The following is an 865-nucleotide window of genomic DNA, read 5'->3' as shown; positions in this document are numbered from 1 at the left end:
ACAAGCTCATCTGCCAAGAAGCCACCCCCCAGGGACCTTCTGCATGCTTCCCAAGATACACAAGCAAGGGAACCCAGACAGACCATATCTGGCCACAGCGATCTCACTGAAAGAATGTCAGGACTCACAGAAACAATCCTCAAGGCCACTCACCACAAAAAGAGCCAGCTTCTTCCAGGACACTACTGGCTTCCTCCATAAACACCACAACATTAACAACCTCCCTCAGAACACTATCTTTGCCACCATGGTTGTCATCTCCCTATACACCAACATCTCTCACAAGGACAACATTGCTGACTGCCTAGCACATATAATAAAATTGCAACGATACAGAGAAGATTTGCATTGCCCCTGCGCAAGGATGACATGCAAATTCAAATATTTACAAGACAATGGACAAGTCTCAGCTCTCCACCCCAAAAACACATCGTCAAACTCATCCCTTTCATCCTCACCCATAACAATTTTATATTCAACAAACACTTTGTCCAAACCCTGGGAACAGCCCTGGGTACTAGGATGGCTCCCCAGTATACCAACCTCTTCCTGGGTCACTTTGAAGTAGAATTTCTGGACAAATGTGCCACAGAACCAATGATATATCTGTGATACATGATGATATTTTCATCCTCTGGACAGACAGCAAACTCCTTCAGATTTCCATTACAACTTCAATAAACTCTTTCTGGAACACTTTCACACTAGCATCAACTTTTTGCACACCAGGATCAGTTTCAACAATGGACCCCTACAGAGAACTACATACAAGAAACCCACAGATCACCACACCTACCTTCACAGATCTAGTAAACGGCCCCAAACACAACAAGAAATTGGTCTTCTACAGCCAGGTACTCAGATA

At 44.3% G+C, this 865-nt stretch overlaps 1 non-coding gene across 1 annotated transcript; it reads left to right on the top strand.

The window, feature by feature from the left end:
- The first annotated feature begins 293 nt into the window (after nt 1–293).
- Nucleotides 294–400, top strand: LOC144268502 (U6 spliceosomal RNA). Its single transcript, XR_013346761.1, has one exon. It is a non-coding gene; the product is annotated as a U6 spliceosomal RNA (small nuclear RNA).
- Nucleotides 401–865: the final 465 nt, after the last annotated feature.

This window comes from Eretmochelys imbricata, chromosome 7 (assembly GCF_965152235.1).
Source record: "Eretmochelys imbricata isolate rEreImb1 chromosome 7, rEreImb1.hap1, whole genome shotgun sequence".
Classification (NCBI taxonomy): domain Eukaryota; kingdom Metazoa; phylum Chordata; order Testudines; family Cheloniidae; genus Eretmochelys; species Eretmochelys imbricata.
This window is presented reverse-complemented; position numbering and strand designations above follow the sequence as displayed.